This window comes from Hydra viridissima, unplaced genomic scaffold, assembly GCF_058129835.1.
Source record: "Hydra viridissima isolate aposymbiotic clone 2 unplaced genomic scaffold, HvirCarnegie_v1 scaffold_11, whole genome shotgun sequence".
NCBI lineage: Eukaryota > Metazoa > Cnidaria > Hydrozoa > Anthoathecata > Hydridae > Hydra > Hydra viridissima.
The window spans coordinates 6,335,847-6,345,004 of NW_028324310.1; the positions used below are offsets into that span (position 1 = coordinate 6,335,847).

The following is a 9,158-nucleotide window of genomic DNA, read 5'->3' on the forward strand; positions in this document are numbered from 1 at the left end:
CTTAAATATTTTGTAAATAATGGGGCAATACCGACACCTGTCGGCATTGCCTCATGGTGGTGTGTCGGCGTTACCCCGGTGGAACAAGTTGGCGGAAACCTAACCTTACAAACTACTGCTAGCTCCAAATCCTAAAACGGCTATGCCAAAATGTTGGTTTTATTATATATTTTCTAGCTAGCTAAGTGGTTTTTTAGTAATACTAACAATTAGAATCTTACCTCAGTTCATCCAGGAGTCAGTTTTAACATTGAAAACTTCAAAAACTAGTTATTTATCTATAGCAAAACAAGCAGTAGGCGTACTCGCATAAAACTCACTGAGCGTTTGTTTTAGTGTTGTCCGCCAGGTTGCAGCACTATACAACAGCGCTTCACTTACAAAACACAACTACAGAGCAGGGTGTCAGATTTGCCTCATGTGTCGGCATTTCCCCAGTGTCTACCTTAAGTCTCTTGTTTCTTTCTAAAGTAACTTTTTATATATAAAAAAACTGATATAGCGAAGCGTTTTTATTTTCCTTTAGAAACTCTACTGCATCATGTTAATAACTCTCTATTTTTTCTGTTAACGAAATGTGCTCTTGGTCACCATATTGAGTAAAACAAGTCCACTAAGATACACAGTGCATTTAGTGCTATTTTGTAACTAAATAGTTCGAAACTCTCGACTGTTCCCTTTGTAAGAAGTTCAAAAATTTAAGCGTTCTTTTGAAATTTTTTTTTTTTTTTTAAAAAAAAAAAATGATTAACTTAATCAGAGAAATTGACTTTAATGGAGCTACCCATTTATTTACATTTTCCTGTTTTTATTATCAATTTTGATAATATATAAATGGGTAGCTCCAGAATTTTATTGTCAATTTTGATTTTTTCAAAGAATTCTTTTATGCTTCGATTCGAATTTTACTAAGTTGAAAAATCAAATCATTACAACTATATCTCCTGAAAAATATATGAATCGGACAATTTTTGCGAAAAATCAAATATTTAGATAAGCCCCCATTAAACATTTTAATGGGGGCTTTTTAACGTTGTACGCTATTAAAAATGAAACCGTTTTTAGTTGTGTAATAATCAACTACTGTTTGATGCTACAAGGCGCTACAGTAGTAGAGAATAATTAAAGAAAAAAAAAAATTAAAGAGAAAAACAATTGATGAATAAAAGATGAATTGTCGAGTTTTTTCCCGTTTCTTCACACTTAATCATCGGTTAAACTTTTGACAGTGTAAAATTTGTTTAATTCAATCTTAATTTCCCATATCTAAAATGTGCAGCACATCTATAAAATTAATTCTCATTCTTTACTATGAACAAAAGATAAGCGACACAAGTATTAAACTCTTTAACAGTACTTTTTATCATGTTTTATTAGAATATATTACCAATACATTTTGATCAATAGATGCCTTAATCAGAGTCCGGAAATAGAATATTCGAACACCTTTCCTAACATCCGGGGTATAACTTGCTAAACGTAATTAAAAATTTTCTTTTGCTTTCTTATTTTTTCAAGTTTAGGATAGGGTGGGGCAAGATGTCCATAAAGTCAACATTATTGATTTACCTAGGTCTCACAAATGCACAAGGGACTTGACTTTAAGAACATCTTGCTCCAATAAAAGTTAAAAAAAATTAGTTGTATTTTTTGTATGATTGTAATAAAGAAATGTTTGTTTTGTGGGTAGTTTATTCCACAATATTCCAATTATAAAAATTTTAAAACTCAATCAATAAAACTAGTTTATTTGGAGTTAGCTAGTTTTGGGTGAAGAAAAACGCCCTTTTATGTGGGGGGCATAGCGTCCTGCGATTATTTAGTGTTAAAAACTTTTAGGTAAGTTTATTTCTTTTGAAACAAAACATAAATATTAAAACTAAATATATACAGGGCGTTTTACCTGACGCATAAAAGGCCATTTTCCTCTTTTTACTAAATACTATGTTATTCTATTTGTTATATTTTTTTTAGATTATAATTTTTTTTTTGTAGATCTTTTCCTAGCCATGGGCAATTAATTCCTTTGAATAATTGTCCCATTAAATGTTTTTTCTCTTTATATATAAAAAAGATCGCTTAAAACGAGCAATTAACCACAAAAACACTATGTGATTGGGCAGCGCACGCACACACTTTAAAAAAAATGCTTAAGACAAAGGAAAACTCATTTTCCGCTCACAGATTGAACACAATAATACTCAGTTGTATACGGTACTATTATTTTAACCAAAACTATTTTTAGAAAAAGTAAAAAAGTTCCACTTCCTTGTGCAAAAAGTTTTAGAAAACTTGATACCAGAAACGATGGAAAAATTATCAAACATAATTAACGAAAAATTAGACGATGCCCTGGTTGTCACTTTATTTAGTGATATATGGACATCTCCTGAAATGTTGGACTTTGTTGCAGTTGGTGCAACATTAACAAACAGTGATTTAAAAAAAGAAATCATCATTATTGGTATGGAGCAGATGACGAGACGTCACAATGGAGAAAATATTAAATTAGGGATTGAAAAGATTATAAATACCTTTACCTTCAATAAATCAAAAAAAAAAGGTAATTTTTTAAAGTTTTATAGCTTTAACTACTGTAAACACAATGAATTTACTGATTACTTAAGTTATATTTATTTAACAGCTATTACATGTGATGAAGGGAGCTCATTTGTCAGACTGGTTAAGCAATTATTTGAAAAGTCTCAAGAAGATAGAGTTGAAGAGACGAAAAGTGGCGATAGTGCATATGAAAATGATCCATTGCAGAATCAAGAGGTTGCCCTTTATATTGAAGAAGCAGATAATGAGCAGCTTAAAATATGTGAAGATGAAGTCTTAAATATTGAAATTCAAACCTCTGATGAACTTCTGGAAGTACTATTAACCGAATCAAGGAAGCTTACTTTTACAAATGTTATTCAGTTAGCCAAAACAGCTGTGGAAGTAAACATCACTTATGACTTAACGAAGATAACGAATGCGATCTTCATAGTGCTGAACTAATTAAAGATCTTGAAATTGAATTGGGAACATCGAAACTACCGCGGTATTCTTGCGCAGCTCATAAAACAAACATCGCTGTACGAATCGCTATTAAGAAACAAAAATATAGGTGTCATTTACTTGCGACGCTTTCAAAGTACGCAAGAAGCATAGATCAATCTGTAAATTGCGTTCAATACCACATAAAAAATGAAGCTAAATTACAAACAAGTTGTGATGGAATTCGCTGGTCAGCTGCTTTCCTAATGTTACAGAGTTTTCAAAGTGCTTATAAAAGAAATGCATTCGATCTGGAAAATCAATGCCCAATCGAATTAGATAAGATTGACCTATACCTACAAATCCTTCTTTCCGCATACCAGTTCAACTTAATTGCACAAAAGAATCTTTCATCGATTGCTGATGTTTTGCCTGCATTGACTATTATGATTTCAAAATGGAGTAGAATGGAATTACAAGGAAATGGAAAAGAATTTGCTAACTTGTTAATTTCTTCTTTTAAATTAAAGTTTCAGTACGAACTTAACTCAGGAATTTATCAAGTAGCATCACTGTTGAATATCTCAAAGCTTAAATTGTGGTTCTTTAGACCTAATTGTCAATTTATTGTTAAAGGTATTTAGTTATTAGGTTTTATTATTTAATTAAGACAAAGAAAAAGTTTTAAAATTTAGTTTAAAAAATAGTTCTTAAAAACCTAATTTATAAATTTAACTACTTTTATATATCAATTTATTATATTAAAGTTTGTATCACAACCCAAAATTGTTTAGGAGCAGTAGAAAAGCTACACGAAGTTCTGAAATTCTGTACGCCACGTAATATTTATCAAAGTGCTTTAGAATCGCAACCAGGATGAGAGCTTACACAAGCGACTGAGTTCAAATGATCAGCAAACTGATTCGCTCAGCGGATTTATGCTAGATGATAACTATTGCCCAGAAGCTCGGGAGCCTAATTTACAACTTTTTTTACTTGAAATTACAACTGAATTACAGATGAATTTACAACTTTATTTACTTGAAATCGAAAAAAAAAAACTTTACTTTTTTAAGCAAATCGAAGAGAAAGGACTTGCTGTATCTGTGTATCCTTCTTATGATTTTTGGTTCAAAAATTCTAAAATGCCAATGTTACGAAAGCTATTTGTCATCTTACTAAATATTCCATCATCAGCAGCTTTTATAGAGAGATATTTTAGTACTTCTGGTTTAGTATGTGAAAAGAGACGAGACAATATGATTGCTGATCTGATTATCAGTCGCTCATTGTTAAAAGTAAACTTAAAACTTCTTGAAAGTTTAAATGATTTTTTGGACGACGATGACTCAGATAGTGAAATGTAATCTTATCATATAAAGATAATATACTTTTTGAACTTGAAAAGCACAAAAGCAAAATGAATATATAATGCAATAGTTTCAATAAAAATAATAATTTCAATAATAACACAACGGTTTAAATAAAAACTTATATCTTTGAATTAAAAAGTAAAAGGTAACTACTTAACAATTCGGGTTTTCTTAAAAAGACACATTTTTAAAAATAGATTAGGTAAGTCGCGTTAGTGTCAACTTTGCAAACCCATTTATACGCGTAAGCTGCGTTTGAGTTACGTTTATAAACGCATTTTATATGCGTAAGTTGCGTATTAAATGCGTGCGTTAACGCAGTTATTAGCGTAAATTGCGTTTACGTTTACGCAAGTAAACGCAATAAATAGCGTCAAATGCGTTTGAGTTTGCGTGTGAGTTTTTATTTTGGAGCGCAAACGCAAAACGCAGTTTTTTTTTGCGTTCCAATGTATGTTTAGAGCATATTTTCAAAAATCAAGTTTTTGAATTGCTTGTTTATTTATGTGAGGAAAAACTTTTCGGTGGTGTTCTACTGCACGTATCATCCAACCTGAATTTGATGGAGTTGTGTCAAAAATCATTGCTACAAGTGTTTTTTCTAGTTTCCATGTCTTTACAGCATCTATGGTAGCTGTTGTCTGACTTCGCCCAGTTGTATCAGGAATCCTGGATACACACGTCAGTTTCCCTTCTGGTGCACTTGGTTTTCCTGTTACTACAATAGCTAAACGTTCCACTTTTTCATCGACCTTAGATACCAGCTTTGAATCCCAGTGAATGGAAGAGTACATAGGTGAAATGAATGTTTTCTTAATGTCATCTAAAACTTGCTGTTGAATTTAATTACCTGATCTGTTCGCTGTGCTTTTTGATATTTCATCTAAATTGTGACCTTATGCTTCAGCTACAGCTAAAATGATCCCAGATCTTTCTCTGTTGGATAGATTCAACCTATCAGCCATCAAGGAAACTTTAGGGTTTTCTAATATCTTGATTTTTTTGTTCTGTCTAGCAATAGTACTTTCTTCATTTTTATTATGAATTTTGTCTTCATTATCAAAATGCTGCCAATACATTGAAACTTTTTTCTTTTATGTTTTCCTTTCTAGATTTCTCTTTTTCAACATCCTTGATTTTATGTTTCTCTTTTTCTTCCTTTCTTTTCACTTTCATAGCATAACTCTTGTCTAATGGGGCCCAAAAACTGCTTTATTAAGTGACGCTGATCTAAAAAAAAATCTATATTTGAGATCTAACTATTGATACTATGCGAGGTATCTTTTCTTATCAAATTTTCTGCATTTGATGCTGCAATATTGAACAACGATGATAGTATACTAGTAAAATTCAGAAGTTGAGCTGCATAACATTTTTTTTTTTTGCATTTTTAATCAAGTTCTCTCTAAGATGAATCAGATGCAGTATCATTCTAAAAATATCTTTCTTCTGTTTTGTTGGAATTCCTGCCATTTTCCAAAAAACAATAACTTTTTCCCAAAACTACAGATGCAACTTCTTTTTTACCAGTTAATTTCAATTCAAATCTTGTAAGATAAATATTATGGCGTTCAACATCTCCATTTATTGGTAGTTGCTAATATATATTTGGTTCAAGGGTTGGTAAGAATTTACCAACAATATTATCAAACTTCTCATCATTTTTCCTCAACTTACTATTGGTTATAACTGATCGAATATTTTTTATATATGCTACCCAAGTAGCAAACAATATTGGCGCGATATTGGCGGAATATTGGGTATGTTGGCCAATATTGGCCAAGATATCCGATATATCGCCAATATTTTTAAACCACATTGCGCAAATATTGACATACAATATTGTTAGCCAATAATGCGCCAATATTTTTGTGTTAATATTGTTGTAATATATATTTGGCCGATAAAGGCGAAAAAATATTGGAAAGTTATTATTTAGCCAATATTGGCTAATATTGACTGACATATTTGTACCCATGCGTATCTTTATCGAATATCAATAATAGCATTTTAAAGTCAACAAGTTTGTCAAATACATAATAATTAAAAGGGCAAGTTTTGCATATGATTAGCGTATGATGTAGTAGTTTATTTAGTAATCTTTAGACTTTATTAAATGGCTTTAATTTTTGATTTATTTTAAACTTATATAAACGCATATAAAAGAAAAATCATTAACCTTTAACGGAAAGCGTTAAAATACAACGGCCATGTTAACAAAGCAATTTTATTTTAATGCTTTATACAAACGTCAGAGTATAATATGTAGCAACTAGGGTTAGGATTATTGTAATTGTAATAAAAACAATAACAGTAACAACAATTATTGTTATTGTATTAACTTAATTTAGAAAACAATAACAATACTTATGATTTACAACTATTGTAATGGTGTAAATCATAAGTATTGTTATTGAAGGGGTGTCAGAATGGTAAATTGGGCAACTCTAAATAGTAAGGCTATCATCAGACGGGCAATATTTGGCGGCCATTTAGAACTTAGAAACACATAACAAGATAGGTGATGCGAAATCTAAATATGATCCGAAGGTGATCAAGATTAATACCGATTGCGTATTATATTATATTTTGAAGATCAACACCGCATTTGCTACTTTTTAATCAACATATGTAAAATAATGTTTCTACCCTATTTATACAATTTTAATCGGTTAAAAAGAGATAACTTGATTTTTTAATGATCATCATAAATGTGCTATATATGGCACACTCATGGTAATTTGTCACCACAACCACGCATAATTATAGGATCGGCATGTCTAAGTTACAAAAATAATTTTAACTTAAATTTCTTCTAAACAAAATATGTAAAAAATAAAATTTGCAATATATTTCAAATCCGTAAATAAAAAATAGCAAAAATAATAGCAAGTTCGTCAGAGATGAATATAAATACGTTAAAATACGTTAGCTTTTCTACTTTAATGTAAAGTAATACACTACAATAGTTATTGTAATTGTTTTCATCAAAACAATACAATAGTTATTGTAATTTTATTTCATTAAAACAATACAATACAATAGTTCTCGAATTTTATTGTATTGTTAGAAAAAAAAAACAATTCAATACTTATTGCAATTGTTTTTCATCACAGCAATACAATACAAAAATAAAATTTTTTAATTGTTTCTGTAATATTACAATACAATATTATTGTATTGTAATGTGTAATTGTATTTAATTTTTACAATTACAATTACAATAGTCCTAACCCTAGTAGCAACATCCTATTACGTTTGCAGACATCATTATGATTTTTTAATTTTAATAAAAACCCCGATTTTAAATGGAAATTTAAGATATATTAAGCAAAGAAAGAGAAGTGCTTATGATTCAGTTATACAGTTTGTCACGTTAATCATAAATATATATATATATACAGCTGCGGACAAAACTACGTGAACGATTGCAAATAGTTTTTTTTAATGAAATTTTCAATGTCTTAAAATAAGTTTATAGTTTAATACTATATATGGTTGGATAGAGCGTTTTTTGCTCTATAAGACTGTGTAAAGTGTATTCTCTAATAATTTGTTTAAACTTAAACATATCTAAATGTTCAAAAAGCATCAAATAATTTGCGCGACAAAACCACGTGAACGATTTATAAAAGCGTCATTTTTGATGCAAATTATATTATATTCACATCGAAATCAGTGCTTTTAAAAATCGTTCATGTGGTTTTGGTATTCTAAGAACTTACAATCATTTAAATTTCTCATAAATCATAAAAATTAAAAAAATTAAACTATAATGGTTCGTCAAACTGATTCAAAAATTGAAAGCTTGGTTTTGCGTTTGCGCAAAGAAGAAAAATGGTCCATTGGGCAAATTGCAGCTCATGTGAAGATGTCAAAAGGTGGAATACATAAAATTATACACCGAGAAAAGAGCAAAAAGATTGTTAAGAAAGGTGGTCGTCCACGTATTACGGATAAGCGGTAATATTCCTTTAATTTTATTTTTTTTAATATTTAATCTTAATAATATTAATGTTAATGTTAATTTTAATGTTTAACATTTTATTTTTTAGTACTGATCGAAAAATTGTGCGAAAATCTCTTGAGAATCCACATTTGACAGGCCCTGAAATTCGTCTGCAAACAGGCATGGAAAACGTAAGCACACGAACGATTCAAAGGCGTTTAAACGAAGGAGGTCTTTATGGGCGCAGACCTGCAAAGAAACCATTCCTTAAGCCCAGGCACGTCAAAGATCGCCTACAGTTCGCTAAAGATCACTTAAACTGGACGGTTGAAAATTGGAAAACAGTTTTGTGGTTGGATGAAAGTAAATTTAACATGGTTTGCAGCGACGGTCGAGGTTATGTTAGGCGTCCAGTAGGTAAAAGATTTGCAAAAGAGTATACAATAGGAACTGTAAAATTTGGGGGTGGCAATATAATGGTTTGGGGGTGTTTCTCCTGGGCTGGAATTGGTCCGTTGTACCGTGTAAACGGTATAATGGACCAACTACAGTACAGGGAGATATTATCTAATCAAATGTTGCCACACGCTTTAGAAAAAATGCCTCACAATTGGGTTTATCAACATGATAATGACCCTAAACATACAGCTTTGACTGTAAAAAATTGGCTCATAAATAATAGCATAACGGTTTTGAAGTGGCCTGCCCAATCTCCCGACTTAAATCCAATCGAAAATTTATGGATTGAAGTTGAGCGACGCTTGGGAGGTCGCAAATTTCAAAAACCGGATGAACTTTTTCGAGCCGTACAGTATGAATGGGAGGCATTACCAAAACAGTTACTAGAAACT

At 30.8% G+C, this 9,158-nt stretch overlaps 1 pseudogene; it reads right to left on the bottom strand.

Annotated features, from left to right (window-relative positions):
• Positions 1-4,823: 4,823 nt before the first annotated feature.
• Positions 4,824-6,177, bottom strand: LOC149881921 (uncharacterized; annotated as a pseudogene).
• Between the last annotated feature and the right edge of the window lie 2,981 nt (positions 6,178-9,158).